The 23,685-nt window shown below is 43.7% G+C and overlaps 1 protein-coding gene across 1 annotated transcript in view; it reads right to left on the reverse strand.

The window, feature by feature from the left end:
- LOC134564952 (palladin-like) overlaps window positions 1–20,073 on the reverse strand; it is a 285,708-nt gene extending 265,635 nt beyond the window's left edge. The window contains exons 1-2 of the mRNA XM_063424265.1: window positions 19,805–20,073; window positions 653–805 (exon numbers count right to left, since the gene is read on the reverse strand). The gene's annotated coding sequence lies outside the window, so the exon portion shown is untranslated. The remainder of the gene's footprint in view (window positions 1–652; window positions 806–19,804) is intronic.
- Window positions 20,074–23,685: the final 3,612 nt, after the last annotated feature.

Consider the following 23,685-nt stretch of genomic DNA (forward strand, 5'->3'; position numbering starts at 1 on the left):
AGTTTCTAACACTAGTCAGCTCGAGTCATTCCAAATCTCATGCCAAAACCCCTAAAACTATTGTGGTTGTACAAGTTTTCCATTCCATCTGATGAAGATGTTACATAATGCAAAAGATTTTCATTGTTAATTGTGTAAAACCAAAATACAGTAAGAAGCTCTTTACCCTAATGATTAATGTACTTACCTGAGAAAGCAGACCACCTCTGTTATGGTCCTTGTTATTTTGTATCTGACTCTAAATAGCAACAGGATAAAATACAAGTAGATAGACAATCTCCTTTCCAAGACCTGAAGTCAAACACCAGTATGCAAACATCAAATAGAAATCTCTAAGAACTGCTTCTACTTAAGGCAGCAGAGATACAACCTCCTTTACCAGTTGCCACAGAAACCTCCAGTTATTTCGAGTTACTAACAGACATATTTTTCCACCTCTGAAAGAGCAAAAAAATAATAATCTAGTTGCCTGTGCTTAAACAGACTGGGTCAATGTCTTTCTGTAGTTTGATGCCATACATATCTTTGTTCTTTAGTTTTCCCTCAGTATGCAAAAAATATTTAATTTTGCTTGTAAATACATAGTTAATGGATTTTTTTTACATTGCTAGAGTTAATCTATGTTTTCATAGAGTGCATTGGAAGTACCTACCTGTCATATATGTATGAAAGTGTCAAATGTAGCAAGCAATGTCAATGGTATTCAAATACAATTTTTCCAAGTTTCTCTGAGGATTTTCTTAGGAGTGCAGTGGGAAAGCTTATACACCTTGAGCTTTTGCTAGCAGTTGTATCGGTAATTGGTCTGGAAGAAAAACAGCAATTGTTAAAATTAAACTAATAGCAGAACAGTAATAATAGCTCTCAGCCTTCTTTTACAGAATATTTCATCAATAGATTAAGGGGATGCAAATAACAACACATCAATAAACTTGAAAATAGTAAAACTTTCTAGAATTACCACAGCTGTGAATAGGAAAGGAAACCATAAAACAGAAAGGACAGCTAAGTAACTCACTAAGAACTGATACCATTCTGTAAACTGGGAAAAAGATGAAAACTTCTCAGTCCAAGATCTATAGATTATCTGAGGTCTTGATGAGGCAAACTACCTCACACTGAGAAGCTTGTCATTCTGCTTCCCTTATCTCAAGACTGCCAGAAGACTTGTAATATTCTGTCTCAAGATGCCAGCTCCTTAAACTTTTATTAGCCAGACAGGTAATAATGGAACACATTGTGTACAAACAGCTACTTGACCGGTGAGTGCCCCCAGCATCCCTTAAAATTTCAAAGGAATTTTGTTGGGAGTTTCCACCCCTGTGCACTGTGATTAATACACTTTTGCACCTGCGGCTGAGAAGCACATTGTGCTCTCATGCATTTATCACAAAGGGCAAAGCTGTTTGATCTTTGCCAATAAACGCCGTGCCCGGGGTATTGATGTCTCTGTCCACGTTACCTGAGAGCGGGCAGTGCCCTGGGAAAGGCGGTGCTGTCTGAGCCTGCCTCTTGCCAGGCCCTGTGCTCCTCAGACTCTGGTGTGTGAGGCGCTGAGGGGAAAACGTGGACGGGCTCTGGGTTTGGAGAAGCAGGCGGACGCCAGTGAATGCTGATAGTGCTGGAGGTGATGAGACGCCGGCCAGACCCGGCGAGAGTGGCTGCCCAGGTGGGGCAGGCAGGGTGAGGCTCTGTGGGGAGGGGCAGGGAGCGTTGAGCTGGCCGGCCTGTGCGGCGGCGGTGGCAGCGGGTGCCCATGGGCCAAGCACGGCCTGCAGGATATGTTGATGTGCAGTGTGCCATGGAGCTGCGGCCACACCGCACCTGCAAGGCCCACAGCCGTGCCATGGTGCTGCGGCCCACAGCCGTGCCATGGTGCTGCGGCCACACTGCACCCGCGGGGCTCACCGCTGTGAGATGGCCTAGAGAAGGCCTTTCCACTGCCCGGTTCTATTAAAATATTTAGGGCATGTTATCTAGTGGTGTCAAAGAAAAGAAATGAGGTGTCAACAAACTGAATTGACAGCCTTCTGTGGTTCAAGTAGAAAGGCCATTCCACATTTTAGCATATGGGAATGTATACAACTAAGAAGTAAGGCAAGCCTGTGTTACAGCTGATTTTAGTACAAAAACTTAAGAAATCAGTTTCATGTTGAATTAGGAAGCAAGAAGGAGATGAGTGAAAGTTAAAGAAGGTAGGACCGATGCAGTCTCATAAGGATAGAGAAAACAAGGATAGAATTTGTCAGTGTAGCACATAATTGAGATTTTATAGTCTAGCATGTAAAGATTTCAAATTATATCATAAGTTCAAGAAATCAAAGCTATATCACCTCAGTTTTACATAATTTTCTAAAGAAAAGAAGGGAAATAAATTAGAGTTAAAACACTCTACTGGAAAATCTGTGTCACAAAAGTAACGCTCTAACTTAAGCTGTTTGAAAGAAGAAAAGCAACTCATTAATGTTAGATAGGTAATTTTTGTCCCCACTCTGCAAAGCAGAGTTAACACTAGTCTCTTTCTTAAAATTTTGTTTCAAGAAGTCCATATACAAGACCTTTGCTCTAATTTTGTCTAGTTTTGATTTAAATGGTTTAAGTGTTACTCTCAGTTGATTTTGTCCTGTGTGCTGCACATTAGTCATATTCATTATGGCTTTGCCAATTCTTTTCTTTTAAATTAATTACACTTGTTATAACTACCTGTGCTGTATCTGAAAAATTACTCATCCCTCTATGCCCTGTGGAATATGGAACTGCTTAATTCTAAGTGCTGCAGTCCTATTCACAGTAGAAATTTCCTGTACCTCTGTGAAGATTATATTTCAAACAGAGCTGATTTTTTCTTTTATATAAAAACTACTTGCACTTACACAAATCATAAAATTTCCATAGTTGAGCAGTGAGAAAAATGTTTTATAGCATCACATCATCCTTTAATGTTATATGTGCTGAGATTTAGACTTTCCTCTTCATGAGGAAAATTATCTCTATTAGATCCATTTTAGCTGCAAGCCTATAGTGCAAATTTTACATGTTTATAGTCACAGCCAGTCATGCATTTGGATTCCTTCTTAGCATGTGAAATATGCTTGATCTGAGCAGGCACAGACAGTGCTGAAGTTCAGTACCAGAGAAAAGCTTCTTTGTTTTCAAGGGGATTAACTTTGAAAAAATGAATGTGCTTCTTTCAACAAACTGTGAGATACTGATCTGTAGGAAAATCAATATTTACTTCTCTTTCTGTTTTTATCATAATACAGCTTCACATTGCTTTACCTTTGTAACAGCGACTGCACGCTGTCTTTTGATTATGCCAGATGTATTCCTGTGGCCCATAGGAAGACTCTGACGCACGGAAAAGACTCTAAAACTCAGAGGCAGAGCGAGTTTTATAGTAGGTATGTGGTTTATTCAGCGCTGGGCACGATGCGAGATAATTCTCAAAGGCACGCGCCCCTCGCTCACTTTACGTTTTTCTTTTATCCTCTGGAATGTTACATATGTATTGAGTTTCACAATACCCTCATGCATATTCATCCTTTGGCTCCCCCCCCTCTCCGCTTCGTATGCTAATTAGCTCATCAGTCTTTTGCGCCTGCGCAGTTGTCTCTCGTGGTGGTCTTGGGGGTCTCGGCAACGAAGGAAGAAGTCTTCCTCTCGACTCCTCTCGAAACGAACTTTTGACACTGCTGCCTTGCGCATGCTCACTGGTGCTCTGGTCACAGTTCAAGCTGTAAGGTCAGTTTTATCTGTCCCCAGGGGTGCAAGGTACCTGTTATCTTAGTATCTTTGGTTAACTTGCATTCTTATCTCCTGTTTTGGGTAAGCATTCTCCTTCTTATCAAGCATCCTTGCATTCTTACATACTTCTGTTTTTCTACTTCTAAGGGCAGCAATACATCATCTGAATGCCTCCTCTTTTAATGAACTTTTCTAATTTCTATGATTAATATATTCTAATTTCCAATATCAGGTTTCAGTCTCCCCTTTTCAATAAGGCAGTAAATTCTTTTACTTAGTACAAGTTCTAATCCTTACGATATGTGTCTCTCAATGCCTTCCCATGTACTTGTGATAAAGAGGTTAATATTGCTACTTGTTGTAACAGTTTCCAATTACAAATAAGCATTACAAAAGACAGCACTAAACTTATACTAACTAATATTAGTAAGACAATGATGGGGTGACAATGTATTTATGATCCCAGTTGCGGTGGGTGACTATCCAAAGAATGAGTCCCACCAATTGTGACTTGCATCTTGTTTCACTCTTTGTAGAACCTTATTTATTTCCTTTGTGTCATGATGGACAGTAATTAAGGTTTTCTCCCCAGTCTCCTGAATACTTTTTAGAATTTTAACAAGGTCCTGATGATTGATTAATTGTTTTATTAAAGTGAGATTCATCTCAGTAGGTGTGGGTGACAACTTGTGATGTATTGTCAGACTTAACTAGCTGGCGGGACACAACTGGTGCCAAACACAGAAAGTCACACCCTAGAATTTTAGCGAAGTTACAAATACAAAAGTTAGACTGATTCTTGCTAATCAAAGTTACATTATCCCTGTCTATTTTTATATAAGCACACGCAGTCCTTAGGCATACACAACCCTGACCAATATATACAAGTATAGTTTTTTGACTAGTATTTGGATGAATTTCAAAATGACAGACACTTTGTTCATTATCAAGACATATATGTCGAGCATTGATTGTGTTACTTTCACAAATGAACCCCTGCTGTTCTCTGGTAATGCAGGATTCTAGATTGATGGTTTGCCATTTCTTATTCACTCTCCGTGCCCATGTTCTGTGTTCTGAAGGGGAGAGCACTGATCTTTCATGATTCAGCCCTAGTGCTATAATGGGTGAATAACATAAACTGTGGCCTTGCGAATGGTGAGCACAAAGGCAGTAGCCATATTGGCAATTGGATCATAAGTGAAGTTTACCAAGGTCTACCAGGATTGAAATTTCTTTTCAAATTCAGTAGCATTTTCCCAGACAGCTTTTCGGATTTCCATTGGAAAGGCTCCATCACTTCCTTCTCTTATCATCAGTGCAGCTGTTGATTGCAGCCACAGTTGTGCCTGTATACAGCTGAAAGTCAAAGATACATTACTCTGAGCCATACCAAGTGCATCTATAATTAACCTATGGTCTTGGTCCTCTGCTTTTTCCTAACTTGGCAACACTTTTGAAACCTGCCACTGACTTGTTCCCAATGCCAACAAAGATGATTGTAAAGGTTGTTTTAATTTAGTTAGATCACTTGTTGCAGTGGCCAATTTATTCATTAATATTTCAGAATCAATTCCGTTTAGAACTCCTAGCCCTGTCCCCAATATTCCAGTCAGATCCCTTCGCATTCTGCTCTTGGTGTATGTCTGCCTTTGCAACCATGTTGTCCACCCTTCAAAGGATGTCTTTAGGAAGGAAGAGCAGGCTGGTTGAACTTCAGAGATGTTAGTTTGCATTAGTAGTTCAACACGCTTAAGGGACCACTTTGGATTAAATAGCAATTGCTGTTGACCCATGTCCTTTATTACATATGGGCCTATTTCATAAATTTTGGGTCCAAACCTGGTTGGTGTGATTGGGGTTTGGGCTGGGGTGCTAGTATAAGTTGTAATGGGTTTAGTGGCATTTATTTTAAACTTGAAGGAGAGCCCAATATTGTCATGGGCCCAAAGACAGACCACCTCAACAGTTTGTACTAATGTAAAATTATACCAGCAGTCCAATTCACTTGAACGACTACAAACTTCTGTGTGTTTGCCTGTGTGGGTGGTTGAAGTGCTAATTTGGATTGCCTTCTTATGAGCAGTTCCATTAATCAGCCTACATCCTATTCTAATTTCCTCTCCTATAGTCCCTTGGAGCGACTACAGCTTCTGTTTTTGCCACTGTTGTCTTTTATACACTTGGTTCTTATGCATGACTACAGTTGATAGGTTTACATTTTTTTTATATTAGAATACTCTTTCATGGATCCAGTGTATTGAACGAAAGCTTGGGACCAAGGCCATTCAGTATCATTCTGGCTAGAGGTATTTCTCAGTTCTTGGACTGTGATTATGATTATGCACCAAGCAATTTTCTCAGCTGAGCTCTTGCAACTTAGATTATAGAACATCCTCAACCACAATGTACTTATTTTGCTCGAGTGAATTTTAGTTTCAGTTCTTTATCACCCGGTGTTACTTTCAAGGGGGTCTCAGGAGCTTTCTTCACTCGGGAGTGGTGAATCCAGGCGTTCTGCTCTTGGATCTTAATTGCAGTAAAAGTGGTGAGAAGCACTTGGAACGGTCCTTCCCACTGCGGCTCCAAGGTTTTTTCTGTAAAAGACTTGACATACACATAATCCCCAGGTTGTATGTCATGCACTGTGGAATTGCATTTTATGGAAATGGTTTGCTCTCGTTCACCCCTGGAAAATGTATGGTTTATCCCAAGTCTGTACCCTCCCTGCAGTATCGTGTATCTGTAACTCTATTGGCTGGAGAATGTTACCGCACCCTCTTTGAACCTCTGTGTTAAGAGTGCAAACGCAGAGGTCTCGCTCTCTTTGCCCTTCTTCCCCCTGGAGGTCTCCAGACGCTCCCCTTCCCTCTCCCCCCTTCCCTTCCCCCTCTCCCACGGGACCATGCTCCCTGCCTGGAATGAGACTTTGAATAAACCCTCATCTGATCAGCACCCCACCAGCGTCTGAAGTCTCTTTGCCTGCCAGCATGGGAACACCCACGATCATAGGACCCCGGGGGTCTCCTGGGGGGCACTCCCCAGGGACCCCCCAAAATTTAAACTACAACAATGCACTGGCCCATCTAGCCCTCTGCTTTGAGTTCTAGCTGTGTTACTCAATTTTTCTAAGCTGTGTGCCTAAGGCTATCATGTACGCAGTCAGCCTTTCTTCTCTAATTTGGGTGGATACCCCTTTTTGCACACTATATGGTCTCTCATAAAGCATTTCGAAGGGGCTCAGCTTTTTTTTAGTTCTGGGCTTAGTCCGAATTCACAGCAATGCTAAGGGGAGGGACTGGGGCCAAGGTAAATTAGCCTCTTGCCCTAGCCTCACCATTTGTTGTTTAATCAGATGGTTCATTTTTTCAACTTGGCCACTTGACTGGGGACGGTATGGCGTATGAAGTTCCCAGTTTATGCCCAGATGCTGACTGATCTGTTGAACTATCTTTGAAATGAAATGCGGTCCCGTCTGAAGATATTGTGGCTGGAACTCCAAAGCGTGGTATTATTTCTTGCAGTAACACCTTGGTTACCTCCCGGGCTTTGGCAGTTCTGGTGGGGAAAGCTTCTGGCCATCCTGAAAAGGTGTCTGTTAGCACCAACAAATATCGATACCCCCCTTGGTAATTCCGAAAAATCAATTGGCCACTGCTGACCGGGTCCGTGGCCCTTTCCAATTTGGCCAAGGTTTGGTTTAGGGGTATTCTTAGGGTTAGTCTGGAGGCAAAGTTCACACTGCCGGGCCACTTGGGTGATAGTGGCATATAAATTCCTGGCAGTGATCTTTCCAATCAAATAATTATACAAAGCATCAATTCCTCAGTGTGTTTTCTGATGTTCTTCCCTTACTAATGGCCACAGTAAATGGGAGGGGATAACCAATTTCCCTCCTTCTGTAATAGCCCATCCCTCTTGGTTATATGTTCCCTTTTGGTCTTCAATTAGCTCTTTATCCTTTTTATTGTACACTGGCTTACCTTCGGGGGAGATTTGGCCATCGGGAATCAGGGCTCCTTCTACTATCACCTCACCTTTTGCTGCTTCTTTTGCCTCTCTGTCCGCCAGCTCGTTTCCCTCTTCCAATTCTGAGCTCACCTTTTGATGTGCCTTAATGTGCATGATTGCCACCTTTTCAGGCAGTTGAACTGCTTCCAGCAGTTGTATTATTTCTCATGCATGTTTAATGTTCTTCCCTTGTGAATTTAACAGTCCTCTTTCTTTCCAAATAGCTCCATGAGCATGCACGACCCCGAATGCATAGCGGGAATCCATGTAGATATTTATTCTCTTTTCTTTTGACAATTCTAATGCACGGGTTAGGGCAATTATTTCCGCCTTCTGTGCAGAGGTACCTGCTGGTAATGGTGCTGATTCCATTAGGTCTCTGGATGTAGTGACTGCATACTCTGCATGTCGTTTTCCATCGCTGACATAACTGCTTCCATCAGTGAACCAGGTTTCTGCATCATCCAAAGGGGTGTCCTTCAGTTCTGAGCAGCTGGAGTAGGTGGCTTCAATGGTCTCCAGGCAATCGTGATGAATCGTCTCTCCTTGGTTCCCATTAAGGAAAGAAGCTGGCTTGACAATGTTAGTCACCACTATCTCTACATCATCTTGTTCTACCACGGTAGCTTGGTATTTCAGAAACCGTTGTGGGGAAAGCCAGTGGCCTCCCTTTGTTTCCAGTACTGAGGATACCGTATGAGACACCAGCACAGTCTTACGGGTTTCCTGAATGTTCAGTACCACTGCAGCCACTGCCCTGAGGCAACTGGCCATCCTTTAGCTGCTGCATCCAATTGCTTAGAAATATAAGCAACTGCCCTTCTATATGGACCCAGGTCCTGAGCCAGTATTCCCAGGGCAATTCCCTGTTTCTCGTGAGAGAAGAGAAAAAATGGTTTACTCATGTCTGGCAATCCTAAAGCTGGAGCTGACATGAGGGCCTTTTTCAGCTGACCAAAGGCCTGTGTGGCTTCCTTTGTCCATTGGAGGTCTCTGCTTCCTTTTGCAATGAGCACATACAAAGGTTTCACGAGTAATCTGTAGTTGTAAATCCATAGTCTGCACCATCTCGTCATGCCCAGGAAGGTTCTCAGTTCTTTTATTGTCTGGGGTTTCAGGGTTTGGCATATTGATTCTATGCGTTCTCTTCCCAGAGTCCGTTGCCCAGCACTGATCTCATAGCCCAGGTAGGTCACCTTTTGTTTCACTACCTGAGCCTTTTTCTTAGTCACTCTGTACTCCTGAAGCTTCAAAAAGTTTAGGAGGCTTACCGTCCAGGCTACACACTCTTCTTCTGTTGGGGTAGCTATTAGGATGTCATCCACATACTGCAACAATCTCCCTTCTCCTGGTGGAGCTTCCCAGGATTCCAAATCTTTTGCAAGTTGTTCTTCAAACAGAGTGGGGCTATTTTTGTAACCTTGCAGTAATACGGTCCATGTGAGCTGAGTTTTGCGTCCGCTTTTGGGATTCTCCCATTCAAATGCGAAAATTTTCTGGCTGGCTTTGTGGAGAGGGAGGCAAAAGAAGGCATCCTTCAAATCTAAAACAGTAAACCAAGTTAGCTCTGGTGTCAAACACATTAACAAGGTATATGGGTTAGCTACCACAGGGTAGACATCCTCAGTTCTCTTACTGACAGCCCGTAAATCCTGCACCACCCGGTATGAGCCATCAGGTTTGCAGACAGGCAGGATAGGAGTGTTAAAATCAGATTGGCACTCCTTCAGCAACCCGAGCTGAAAGAAATTTTCAATTATCGGGCTAATTCCTTCTCTGTCTTCTTTTCTTAAGGGATACTGCTTGATTCTGACTGGTTGTTTTCCTTCCTTGAGCTTAATTTGTATTGGAGATGCATTTCTTGCCCTTCCTGGTACATTGGAGGCCCATACGCCTGGAAACACTTGGTTCAGTATTTCCTCACTAATTTCTTCTTTAATCTCAATAGCTGTCAGTATTAAGCTTAATACTTCTCTATATTTCTGCTCATTTACCTCCAGAGTAACCTCTCCATTTTTAAACGAGATGGTTGCCTCTAATTTCTCCAACAGGTCTCTCTCTAGGAGCGAATCCGGGAAGTTGGGCATGTATAGAAATTTATGGATGCCCCACTGTTTCCCATATTTGTATTCAAGTGGCTTGCAAAAGTATGCTATTTCAGGTTGGCCAGTTGCTCCCTGCACTCTAACCCAGTCATTCCCCACTGGCACCAAAGCTTTATTCAAAACTGAAAGGGTTGCCCCTGTGTCTACCATAAATTTCACCTCCTTCCCCTCCTTCCCCAGTTTCATTTTTATAAACAGTGGATCTCCTGGGGTGAGGCCTCCTCAGTTGCTTCTAGTGTGAGCGACCACCACCTCCCTTTCCTGGTTCTCTTTCCCATTTCTTCTTTGTTCGGGGCACTCATTTTTCCAGTGCCCAAATTTTCTGCAATTTGCACACTGATCTTTTCCCAGACGGGGTTGTCCTCGCCTGGGTGATCCTTGTCCCCGCCTCCCTTTCCCTTCTTCTTTTGCCATTAACTTTTTCATCCCTTGCTTATATCCTTCCTCTCGACTGCTGAAAATCCTCCATGCCTCATCTACCAAGGCCTCTAAATTCCTTCCCTCTGGTCCCCAGAGCTTCTGAAGCTTCCTCTTGATATCTCTTGTAGATTGCCCTAAAAATAAACTTACTAGCTGCTGTATCCCTATCTCAGACCCGGGATCTAATGGTGTATGACGGCGCATCGCGTCCCTTAGGCAATCTAAAAACTCTGAAGGAGTTTTGGAGGGACCCTGCTTAACTGCATACAAAACTGACCAATTTATAGTTTTGGGGATGGCCTGTTCCATTCCCTTTGCTACCCATTCTTGATAATTCTTTATCTTCACTAATTGTCCTGCGACGTTTGGATCCCAACCCGGATCCTGGAGAGGAAAAACATCCTTAACATCCTCTTGTGTTGTTCTGCAAAAGTTCTCTGCTAAATCCCCTGCTGTTTTCAAAACTAACTGTTTCTCTGTCTCCATTAATGCCTCTAATAATAACTGGAGGTCTTCCCAGTCCAGGTTGTGCTGCTTAATCATATATCTTAACCTTTTAGCTGTTCCTACAGGATCAGCCCTATAATCTTTGGCAACTTTTTCCCAACTGTCCTGGGGTGACAGGACATTTTCATGCTTTGTATCCCAATCATGTGTTTCTGTTCCCGTGTTCTCAGTTTGTTTTGTCTATAGCTGCGCCCCTCCCCCGGCTGCGTGCGCTGGCTTGCTTGCTGCTAGCTTTAGGCTCGCTTTGCTGGCTTTGCTCTCTTGCTTTTTGCTTTTTGCTTGTTTTTTGCCATTTTTTCTGTTTTTGTTTTTCCCCTTCTTTCCTTCCTCCCCTTCCCTGAAGACATCGGACCTGCTTCGGACCTTGAATCGGGAATGTCAAGGGACTCCCCCGGAGTTTGCATCTAAGAGAAGCTTTGGCACCCTCCCCAGCAGACTGCCCAAGCCGTTCGGCCTCTCTTGGACTGGTGAAAACGTTTGTTGTCATCTCGGGCTGTTTTTCTTGTGTTGGGGAGTGTTTTTTGTAATTTCTTAATAAACAAGTTTTTTCCACTTTTCCTCCGAGGAAATTCCTCCCGAACCCGGTGGTGGTGGGGGAGAGGAGTTGTGGAGGTTTGTTTCCTTTAAGGGGCTCCTTTGGAGATTTTTCCCCTAATTTATCCTAAACTAGGACAAATATTTTTGGTGGCCCGTACAGGGAGTCGACCATACAAAGTGGAAAAACTTTATTCTAATAATATTTTGGTCTCAGTTGTTTCTTGGGCTTATTGGTATGTCTCTTTTTGAATTTATAATGTCATTTGAAGTGAAAGCCTGCCTCTATTTCTGGTCATTAGGGTTCTTTGAAGTTTTAATACCTTTGTGGTCCCTAGGTTTATTTTCTTATCCAGAAATAGCTCCGGTATTGTCCCTAATGGGTAGCTTTTGCAGCAGAGGGGCACTTAGCAGAATATTTATCGGGCTGGGCTTGGTTGTGATGATTTGCAAGAGGTTTATAAAAATGTTGCTATTGGTTCCAGGAATGTATGGTTCATGGTTGTGGTTGTGTACTCAGTTTGTTAGGGGAGAAGCAGGGGAGGAGGCTTTTCAGCCTTTGCTTTCCTTCTTCTCCTCCGAATTGTTTACATCTCTATTAGAAAATGTTCGGTTCTCCCTGACTGCCAAGGACACCATCTTTCTGGTATTTAATTTAGTAAGCTTTCTTTATACTGTCTGCAGTTTATATAAGATGAAGGCTGAGATTTCTAGAGGGGCTGGTGAGACTCCTGATTTAGGAGTGAAACCAAGGGTGAAGAATTCTGAGTGGTGTGGGAAATGGGAGGATATGGGCCGAATTTTAAAGGAGTTTTCTGATCCTATAGTCTGGGACTTTCCATCTGAACAAATTCAGAACCCAGCTGAGGTGGTAAAGTATCTGAAAGAGAGGTGCCATGGTAACACTAAGGAGGAAAGGATCATTGCAGTGAGCTGGGCAGCAGATAGAGGAAAGGGAACAGGGAGATAAATTAGTTACTATCCCGGTCACTCAGGCTGCAGCCAACATCCCAGGCTCCAGGCCAGTAGTTAAACCAGAGAGTAAGCCTCAACCAATGTCTGTTGCTGCTAATACAAGAGGTGGAAAGTGCAAAAGCAAGACTGACAAAAGGGTGGAGGATGATGATGATCCAAGAGAAGGACCATCACCAAAATCAGAGACCACACCAAGTGGCACAGATTCCAGAGCCAATACTGATTCCTTCTCCCTGAAGGACCTTCGAGGCCTAAGGAAGGATTATAGGTGACAGCCCGATGAATCTATCATTAGTTGGCTAGTCCGCCTTTGGGATGCATCAGGGGAGGCTACAATTCTGGATGGCACTGAAGCAAAGCATTTGGGATCCCTGTCACATGATCCTGTCATCGACCAAGGCATGATGAGGGGGGCTAGCCCTCACAGCCTCTGGGAACGGGTCCTGGACAGCGTAGCACAAAGATACCTGTGTGCAGATGACCTCTATATTCAGCAGACATGGTGGAAGACCATAGAACAGGGGATCCAACCCCTGAGGGAGATGGCAGTGGTAGAGATCATTTTTTCAGATGACATAACAACTAGGAATCTGGACTTCGTACCGTGTACCCCTGTAATGTGGAGGAAACTTGTGAGACTTGGGCCACCTGGATATGCTTCTGCTCTAGCAATAATGAAGCGGGATGAGGTATATGAGACTGTACTCGATATGGCGAAGAAGCTTCGGGCATATGCAGATGCTGTACATGGCCCGACTCATGCCAGAATTGCAGCTGTGGAAACACGACTGCAGAAATTAGAAAACAAAATAGAGGAAAGTCGTAAGAAACTCAGGGAAGAGATTAAGGAGGACCTCCTCCAAATCTCAGCTGTACAAATTAGAGGCCCTAGTATCCAACGCAGACGTTCCCTTGTTGGGGAGAGAAGGTACACCCCATGAGCTGAGTTGTGGTTCTTCCTACGTGAGTCTGGAGAAAACATGAGGAGATGGGATGGGAATTCTACTGCTGCTCTGGCACAACGGGTGCGTGAATTGAAGGAAGGTAAGAAAAGGGAAGCAGCTCCAGTTGCCCGTAGTCGAACTGTCAGGCATAATGATGACAATGACTTGTCCGATCCCCTTGAAGGAACCTCCAAGACATATGTCTCAAGAAAGAAGGATAACCAGGCTTAGAGGGGCCCTGCCTCTAGCCAGGTAGAGGTTAGGGAAAACCGAGTCTTTTGGACAGTATGGGTTCTATGGCCTGGCACATCAGAGCCACAGAAATATGATGCTTTGGTCGATACTGGTTCTCAGTGTACCCTAATGCCATCGGGACATGTGGGAACAGAACCTATTTCCACTGCCAGGGTGATGGGGGGATCACAATAATTGACTCTGTTGGAAGCCGAGGTGAGCCTGACTGGGAAGGAGTGGCAGAAACATCCGACTGTGACTGGCCCAGAGGCTCCGAGTATTCTGGGCATAGACTTTCTCAGGAATGGCTATTACAAAGACCCTATGGGACTCAAGTGGGCTTTTGGAATAGCTGCCGTGGAGGCAGAGGGCATTAAGAAACTGAACACCTTGCCTGGATTATCAGAGAACCCATCTGCAGTAGGACTCCTGAAGGTAGAAGAGCAACAAGTACCTGTTGCCACCTTGACAGTGCATCACCGGCAGTATCGAATGAATCGAGATGCTGTGATCCCCATCCACAAGATGATTCGAGAGTTAGAGAGCCAAGGGGTGGTTAGTAAAACCCACTCACCCTTCAACAGTCCCATTTGGCCTGTGCGTAAATCTGAAGGAGAATGGAGATTGACCGTGGATTACCGTGCTTTGAATGAAGTGACTCCACCGCTGAGCGCCGCTGTGCCGGACATGCTGGAACTCCAGTACGAGCTGGAGTCCAAGGCAGCGAAGCGGTATGACACAATCGACATCGCTAATGCGTTTTTCTCCATTCCCCTGGCTGCAGTATGCAGGCCTCAATTTGCTTTCACCTGGAGGGGCGTGCAGTACACCTGGAACCGACTGCCCCAGGGGTGGAAACACAGTCCTACCATCTGTCATGGACTGATCCAGACTACACTAGAAAAGGGTGAGGCTCCAGAACATTTACAATACATTGATGACATCATTGTGTGGGGGAACACGGCAGCAGAAGCGTTTGAGAAAGGAGAGAAAATCATCCAAATTCTCCTGGAAGCTGGCTTTGCCATTAAGAAAAGTAAAGTTAAGGGACCTGCTCGGGAGATCCAGTTCCTGGGAGTGAAGTGGCAAGATGGACGGCGCCAGATTCCTTCTGATGTCATCAACAAAATCACAGCTATGTCCCCACCAACCAACAAGAAGGAAACACAAGCTTTCTTAGGTGCCATAGGATTCTGGAGGACGCATATTCCTGAGTATAGTCAGATTGTGAGCCCTCTTTACTTGGTTACCCGTAAGAAGAACGATTTCTTTTGGGGCCCTGAACAGCAGCAAGCCTTTGCCCAGATCAAGCAGGAAATTGCCCATGCAGTAGCCCTTGGCCCAGTCAGGACAGGACCAGATGTGAAGAACGTGCTCTACTCTGCAGCTGGGAACCATGGCCTGTCCTGGAGCCTTTGGCAGAAGGTGCCTGGGGAGACCAGAGGCCGACCACTGGGATTCTGGAATCGGAGCTACAGAGGGTCTGAAAGTAACTACATCCCAACGGAGAAGGAAATTCTGGCTGCTTATGAAGGAGTCCAAGCTGCTTCAGAGGTGATTGGTACCGAGGTACAACTCTTCCTGGCACCTCGACTACCCGTGCTGGGGTGGATGTTCAGAGGAAAGGTTCTCTCCACTCACCATGCCACCAGTGCTACATGGAGCAAGTGGATTGCCCTCATTATACAGTGCGCCCAAACTGGGAAACTAAATCGTCCTGGGATTTTGGAGGTAATTACAAATTGGCCTGAGGGTGAAAGCTTCAGTCTCACTGGTGAAGAGGGAGAAGAGCAAGTGACCCGTGCCGAAGAAGCTCTACCATATAACCAACTGCCGGCAGAAGACACACGTTACGCTCTTTTCACTGACGGTTCCTGTCGCCTTGTGGGGATGAACCGCAAGTGGAAAGCAGCCGTATGGAGCCCCACACGACAAGTTGCACAAGCTATCGAAGGAGAAGGTGGATCAAGTCAACTCGTGGAGCTCAAAGCTGTTCAATTGGCCCTGGACATTGCTGAAGCAGAGAAGTGGCCAAAACTTTACCTTTATACTGATTCCTGGATGGTAGCCAATGCTCTGAGGGGATGGCTGAAGAGATGGAAGGAGGCGAACTGGCAGCGCAGAGGAAAACCAATTTGGGCTGCTGAAGAATGGAAAGACATCGCTACCCGGTTAGAGAAACTACCTGTGAAGGTTCGCCATGTAGATGCCCATGTCCCTAGAAGCAGAGCTAATGAGGAGCAGCAAAACAATCAGCAGGTAGATCAGGCTGCAAAGATAGGGGAGTTGAAGATAGATCTTGACTGGGAGCACAAAGGAGAGCTGTTCCTAGCACGATGGGCCCATGATGCCTCAGGCCACCAGGGTAGAGATGCCACCTATAAGTGGGCACGAGACCAAGGGGTGGATCTAACCATGGATAGCATTTCTCAGGTTATTCATGACTGTGAGACATGTGCTGCCATTAAACAGGCTAAGCGGGTGAAGCCCCTCTGGTATGGGGGGCGGTGGTCCAAGTACAAGTATGGGGAGGCTTGGCAGATTGATTACATCACACTGCCTCAAACCCGCCAAGGCAAGCGCCATGTACTAACCATGGTAGGAGCCACTACGGGATGGTTGGAAACCTACCCCGTGTCTCATGCTACAGCCCGCAACACCATCCTGGGCCTTGAAAAGCAGGTCCTTTGGAGGCATGGTACTCCTGAGAGGATTGAGTCAGACAATGGGACTCATTTTAAAAATAATCTTATTAACACCTGGGCTAGGGAACATGGCATTGAGTGGGTGTACCACATCCCCTACCATGCACCAGCTGCAGGCAAAGTGGAGAGGTACAATGGATTGTTAAAAACCACTTTGAAAGCACTGGGTGGGAGGTCTTTCAAGAACTGGGAGCAGCATTTAGCAAGAGCCACCTGGTTAGTTAACACTCGAGGTTCCACCAACCGAGCAGGTCCTGCCCAGTCTGAGCCCCTTAATATAGTAGATGGAGATAAACTCCCGGTGGCCCATGTCAGAGGTTTGTTGGGGAAGACAGTATGGATTAATCCTGCCTTGAGTACAGGCAAACCCATTCGTGGGATTGTCTTTGCTCAAGGACCAGGATATACCTGGTGGATAATGCAGAAAGATGGGACAACCCGTTGTGTACCTCAGGGAGATCTGATTGTGGGATGATATCATTGTTTGCTGAGCGTTACCACCATTGTCTGTATGTTAGATCATACAGACATGAGACAGAAGGAAACGTGAACGTGTCAAAGGTCTGAGCAAGTAGGATGGAAGGAAATGTGTAAGTGTGGAAGGTTTGAGGAAGTGAGATGAAAGTTTTTACATTGTGTTCAGTAACATGTTCACGATATGGGATAAGGGGTGGAATGTCCTGGGGTGACAGGACATTTTCATGCTTTGTATCCCAATCATGTGTTTCTGTTCCCGTGTTCTCAGTTTGTCTATAGCTGCACCCCTCCCCCGGCTGCGTGCGCTGGCTTGCTTGCTGCTAGCTTTAGGCTCGCTTTGCTAGCTTTGCTCTCTTGCTTTTTGCCATTTTTTTGCCATTTTTTCTGTTTTTGTTTTTCCCCTTCTTTCCTTCCTCCCCTTCCCTGAAGACATCGGACCTGCTTCGGACCTTGAATCGGGAATGTCAAGGGACTCCCCTGGAGTTTGCATCTAAGAGAAGCTTTGGCACCCTCCCCAGCAGACTGCCCAAGCCGTTCAGCCTCTCTTGGACTGGTGAAAACGTTTGTTGTCATCTCAGGCTGTTTTTCTTGTGTTGGGGATTGGTTTTTGCAATTTCTTAATAAACAAGTTTTTTCCACTTTTCCTCCAAGGAAATTCCTCCCGAACCCGGTGGTGGTGGGGGGGAGGAGTTGTGGAGGTTTGTTTCCTTTAAGGGGCTCCTTTGGAGATTTTTCCCCTAATTTGTCCTAAACTAGGACACCAACCCTCTAAGTCAATTGTAGAAAAAGGGACTTTGACTAATACCTTTTCTCTCCCAGCCCCCACAGGTTTGCCTCAAAGGGGCTTGTATTACTTCCCTGATTTATTTTCTAGTTCGAGATGCTATGGGACCAGTCACACTCGTGGAAGGTTCCTCATCATCACTATCACTGTCAGGCAATGGGGTATTCATTGCTGCTTGTAAGTCAGAGGTGTGTGGGGGGGTAGATGGCCCAGCTTGTCTCCCTTGCAAGGGAGCTGAATCTTCTCCCCTTTGTCCCCTTCACACCTCAGAGGGTGGCCCAGATAAATCTAGTAATTCTTGCATCTGTGCCTCTGCTTGATAAACCTTGTCATGATTTGTGCAACGCTGTTTTATTGAGCAGGTGCTACAGCATCGTTTAGGCTGCTTTCTATTAACTTTATTTTCCTTTTCAAGGGCTAATACCAGGGGATCAGAGGGAGCTCTGATCCCACAATCCCTCTGCCATTCAGGATGATTTCGGAGGGAGAAAAACATTTCTGCATATGAAACTTCAGCCCATTTCCCCTCATGTCTGAGGAAAATCATAAGCTGCAGCAAAACATCATATTCCAAAGTCCCGGTTTGTGGCCACCTATTCCCATCTTCTAGTCGATATAAGGGCCACCACTGTGTGCAGTACTTCACAAGGGTGCGTTTGGATTCTGTACCTCCTGAGCCTGCAATCTCCTTCCAGTGAGCTAAAACACAGCCCAAGGGGCTTGCCTTTGGGATTTCTCCACTCTCTCCTGATCCCATTATTTCCACCAAGTACTCTAAATCTCTGGTTTAGGGCCCTCTTCACCCTGTTACCCTACACTGGGCACAAGCACTGTCTTCCACTCAAGAAAACACCACTGTCAGCAAAACATTAAAACAAACAGCACCAACCTAGAACAGCATTTATCATCTAAACCCTAAAGGCAATACTCACAACAAAAGCATAAAAACAAACAGCAATACACAAAAACCCCAGGCAACTTACCACACAAACTCTGGAGGCTCCCAGGCACTTCACAACAACAATTCCCATAGAACTTTGATGCAGTTATAACCTCAGAAATACAGCACAGCTCTTAAACGCATTGTCATCTCACATACACTCTCAGGCAGGCACAGAACCAAACACAAAACACACCCAAACTTTTTCAAAGTCACATGCACACAACCAAATAGCAGCAATAAAACAGTGATAGTGGAGAGTTAAAAATAATAATTTCTGTATAAGATAACTGCGGTTGGTGGGGGGAAGGTAGAAGACGCATGGCCTGAAACCTGATGCAGCCTGGCCTTGGAACAAACAGCAGCTTTCTGCAACCAGCATCATACTATTGTTTTTATTTAATCAAGTGTGACTCCAGCCCAGGAGATAACTGAGAAGCATTGTTTTAACCAAATCAAGTATAACTCAGGGTAAAGCATAGGTATGATTTAAGATAGTAACTAAGAAATAGGAGAACCAGTATCTAGGGGTGGGTGTTAGTTAACATATGTATAACTTGAAGCTATAAAATCACAAAACAACTCTGTATTCTTGGGCACAAGATTTGGGCATTCCATGCCCCTGTGTCCCATGTGTTGCCATGAGTTTTTCCCGGTTTTGCTGAGCGCTCATATTAAAGGAGAAGTTCGTACCTTCTCACGCTCTTTTAATGTAAACATCAGCTATGTTCTATAAACATAGCCATTGTTTTTAGATTCCTTGCCGGGACAAACAAGACTGTGTGACAGTGGGGCCAGTTATCACCGTGGAGGCCTAACCAGGAAAAACAGGCTGGAGACACAGATCTGGGTGCAACAACAGCAGCAGGGCAGAAGCCCCGGTTTATTTACCAAAACCTACTTTTATACTTTTACTATGAGGCCTGTGGATTGGAGGAAGGAATTCCCACCTCCACACCACATTGGTGAAGGGGACTGTCACACAGTCTTGTTTGTCCCGGCAGGGAATGTAAAAACAATGGCTATGTTTATAGAACATAGCTGATGTTTACATTAAAAGAGCGTGAGAAGGTACGAACTTCTCCTTTAATATGAGCACTCAGCAAAACCGGGAAAAACTCATGGCAACACCCATGTGCTCAAATAAAGAACCGCATATGATCGCCTTTGTGTGGTTATATGTTTTCCTACACTAACAACAGGAGTTCACTCGATTCACCCCCAGAGTCGCTAGCGGCCGATCGACTGTCAACGAACCCCTCCCCGCTGCCTTTCCCTTGGTCAGCGGTTCCCGCCTCTGGCCACATGTTTGGCCAGCGGTCGCCTGCAAGCCCAAACCCACCAAGACCCTTTCTGTGCTCTCAGACGTTTCTGTGTGACTTATCAGTGGTCATTAAGGGGCCCCTTTTTAAAGAAATACATACCATTTCTCCGCTGCTCAGGGGTCGTTGTCTGCCCCCGCAGTGAGCGACCTGAGAAGCGGAATTCCTTCCAGGAAAATCCCAGGGGCGCCTTAGGAAGTCCGCCCCTCAGCCAGTCCTGCGGCTGGGCAGAGAACATCCCACCTGGGGTTGCCAAAATGACGCGTGGAAAAGACTCTAAAACTCGGAGGCAGAGCGAGTTTTAAAGTAGGTATGTAGTTTATTCAGCACTGGGCGCGATGCGAGATAATTCTCAAAGGCACACGCCCCTCGCTCACTTTACGTTTTTCTTTTATCCTCTGGAATGTTACATATGTATTGAGTTTCACAATACCCTCATGCATATTCATCCTTTGGCTCCCCCCCTCTCCGCTACGTATGCTAATTAGCTCATCAGTCTTTTGCGCCTGCGCAGTTGTCTCTCGTGGTGGTCTCCGGAGGTCTCGGCAACGAAGGAAGAAGTCTTCCTCTCGAGACGAACTTTTGACCCTGCCGCCTTGCGCATGCTCACTGATGCTCTGGTCATAGTTCAAGCTGTAAGGTCAGTTTTATCTGTCCCCAGGGGTGCAAGGTACCTGTTATCTTAGTATCTTTGGTTAACTTGCATTCTTGTCTCCTGTTTTGGGTAAGCATTCTCCTTCTTATCAAGCATCCTTGCATTCTTACATACTTCTGTTTTTCTACTTCTAAGGGCAGCAATACATCATCTGAATGCCTCCTCTTTTAATGAACTTTTCTAATTTCTGATTAATATCCTCTAATTTCCAATATCATGTTTCAACTCCACCTGCCACCTAAAAACATGTCTGATGCCAGATAGGGGTAGACAGCTGTGTATTGCTGCCTGGAGTCATAGCACTAACAAAGACAAATGTGCAAGAATTTGACATCCATACTTCTGGAAAGAGGAATGAATGCTGAAGGAAGAACATAGAACAGCTGATTACTTCCCCTGTTAGCTTCAGTAGAACTAAATTAAAAAAGAAAAAAAAAATTAAAACACAGCTGGCTATTTAGAATGAACTGCTGAGAGATTTGTCAGTCAGTAGCTCCTATTAGGGAGACACTTCGCTTGGGGATATTTTTGGAAAGCGTTTCCCTGGAGTTGGAGAGACTTCAGGCCTTTTGCTTTTTTCTGATTGGCCAAAAGACAGGTGCTGAAAAAGGTGGTGGCAGAAATATTGCAGACGTGGTGAATATCACACAGACAAGCAACAGCAACTTACTTCTTGTTTTATGATAGGCTATACCATATAAAACTATAACAGATTTTTTCCTTTCTCTCTTTCTGTTATGAAAAGAGATCAGACAAAGAACTGATTCATGTCAGTTGAAAATACAACTGCCTGCATTTAGAGTTTGGGAGTGGCGTGTTCTACCATAGCAAATGTTTAATGCTTTAAAACTAAAACCATGTGGTTTTTTTCCAGGGTGAAATGTTCTATGTACTTCTGATTTACAAATAAATAGGTTGTGTTTAAAGAGTCTATGTCCTTCAAAGAGAAATGTACTATTGCATTATGTATTAACAATTTCCTTTTAGAGGGAAATCATGTTGCAGACAAACTATTTTTAAAAATAGGTGCTTTTAGGAATGACACACAGTAGGCCTCCGAGCTTGTGAGAGAAGAGGGAGCCTTTCAGTGGCAATGACAGCTTGTGTGGCAGCACTGAGAATGCTTGTATTTCTTAATTTTGGAATAAATTTCTAGAGCTTGGACCTTGAAATTGAATCCACTGGTTCCATCAAAAGCAAGAATTAGAATTTTCACAGAGTACTGATCTTGTACTGATAAGTCCATCTCTCTCTCTAGGCATTACAGCTTCAGAGCCAATGACTAAACATTGATGGGGTACAATCCTGATACTTTGGCATTGATAGATTGGAAAAATTGTCAGAATTTTTTAAGTTAAACAAGCTGTCAAACAGTCTCTATTTAGACAGGATCCAGCTTTTTGTTTTTCCTAGAGTGATTATTTCTAGTGAAAAAAAAAAAACTGCAGAGGCAAATTGAGTACATTTAGAAGGCAGTGATGAAAAATAATTTAAAAATATATTTCAGACAAAATGTTAGGTTTCTACTCACCATCAAATATGAAAAGTGCATAAGATGTAAACACCTTTCTGTCCTGTTTGATATCTGTATTTGAATCAAGATAAACAGGAAAAGTATGCGGTTATTCAAAGATATGTTTTTCCACACTTTAAATTCTCTAGCATCAGATGCGGACCTTGTATTGGTTTTTCTGAATCAAAGAAGGAATAACTCGTAAATTCATGTATTTCATAGTTGTTCAATAAGATGTCATCTGAGTTTTGGTGGTTCTTTATACAGCAATTTTCTGGTCCTTACATGTGCCTGTTGGTATTAGTCTAGAAAAGGGAGTCAGACTGATTTATCAGCGAACTAATGAATTCTCTTTAAAAAGTGAAATGTCACTGATAATCATGCAAAATATTCAACAAGTCAAAGAAAGAATGCAGATCTGGGAGGAAGCAGTCTAGAGATCTGAGACAACTGCCCTTTAATGATGATGCTCATATGCATTTGAGAGTTAAAAGCATGCGGGACAGCTGAGAGAGCCACTGAAACAATGACTCTTCTAAATGGATTACTGGGAACACCACTTTCAGACTGTTTGGAATACAATTTCTGGCTTTGCCATCAAGACTTGACTAAATTCAAAGAACCTGGCAGATGGAGGAGGTTTTTCTAATACTATCACAAAAGACTCTAAGATGCTATTTGAGCAGTCTAAAACATATATTATTTGCTTTGAAATTTAGGCAATGTTAAAACCTGGCTATAACCCAGAGAATTTAGGCAATAAATCTGTTACTGAAAAACTTTTTGCAAAAGCATTAACTGTACTGTTGCACATGTGATGATACAGATGGAAGTAGAGGAATATCTGGTGTGCAAGATTAGGATCCAACAGAACCAACCAGTCTAGGTTCTTCTTCACATAATAAGAGAGAAGGAAAGGTGGTCTAACCAAAACAAACCAAACAACAAGCCTTTTAATTCCCTTTGTTGCCACGCTCAGATCCAAACAGTCTGGAGAGTTAAAATTTGTGTTGATATAAGGAGGTTTAGAATAGGTGCTAGATATATTTTATATGGAATTGGAATAATAATTGCTATATAATACATGCATCAAATATATAATAATTACATGTATATAATTAATTGAAAAATATCAACATGTACAATATGCAAATACACAGTATTCAGGAATTAGCAAACAAAAATGTTATTGTTTTACATAATTGTACTTACTGTATGAGAGTATATTGCACAGTTTTGTGATCAGTTGATATATAATATCTATATAAACAAACCAAGACATCATTCTTATCTCTGTTTTTCATAGCATTTTCCTGGAGTATGCATTTTAAATCGTAAATTGAAACCTGTTGGAGTCCATGTTTCCATGGATCCTCTGCAGAGAGTGAGAGGTGCAGGGATTGAATTGAAACCTTTAGAAAAATTAGAATATATAAAGCTTTATGTGCATAAAGTAGAAATCTAAGCCTTAGTTTCAAGCTTCACATGCCCTAAGTCCTAGTTGTTAGTGTAGAAGGGCAGAGCTTCAGGCCTAGTGATAGAGTTTAGACACAACAAAAATAGAGTACTGTTTATAATTTTTAGTATGAATTTTATGTACAATAAGATAGAACTTTATGCTAGTAAGATAGAATTTTGCGTTAATAGATATGCTATGTGCGTAGGTTTTGATACTGTTTTTCGTAGTTTTACGAACTTTAAAATTGTGTCTAGATTGGCTAGTGTGTAGATAAAAAATATGAATGTGCATTTTGTAATTTGGGATAAAAAGCCTCTGGGTTGGAAGTGAAGGGGTCGATTGATCAATCCGATCTA

The sequence above is a fragment of the Prinia subflava genome (assembly GCF_021018805.1).
Source record: "Prinia subflava isolate CZ2003 ecotype Zambia chromosome W unlocalized genomic scaffold, Cam_Psub_1.2 scaffold_2cwr_NEW, whole genome shotgun sequence".
Classification (NCBI taxonomy): Eukaryota; Metazoa; Chordata; class Aves; order Passeriformes; family Cisticolidae; genus Prinia; species Prinia subflava.